We start from the raw sequence: 257 nt of genomic DNA, 5'->3' as shown, positions 1-257 counted from the left end.
AATTAATATTTTATAAAATAATAAATTTAGTTAATAATTATTAAAACTATATTGTAAATAAAGAACAAAATAATATTGGTCTTATATATAATTTAATAATATTAAATATTATATTATACATTAATATTTAATATATTATAAATATCTAAAGATATTATTTATTTTAACAATGTTTACAGTTTATATAGTAAAGTTTAATATACATATATTAAAATTTATTACTATTAATAATTATTCATTTATTAATAAAATATAAA

Source organism: Theobroma umbraticum, unplaced genomic scaffold (genome assembly GCF_002168275.2).
Source record: "Theobroma umbraticum cultivar Fairchild unplaced genomic scaffold, ASM216827v3 scaffold_95.0, whole genome shotgun sequence".
Taxonomy (NCBI): domain Eukaryota; kingdom Viridiplantae; phylum Streptophyta; class Magnoliopsida; order Malvales; family Malvaceae; genus Theobroma; species Theobroma umbraticum.
This window is presented reverse-complemented; position numbering follows the sequence as displayed.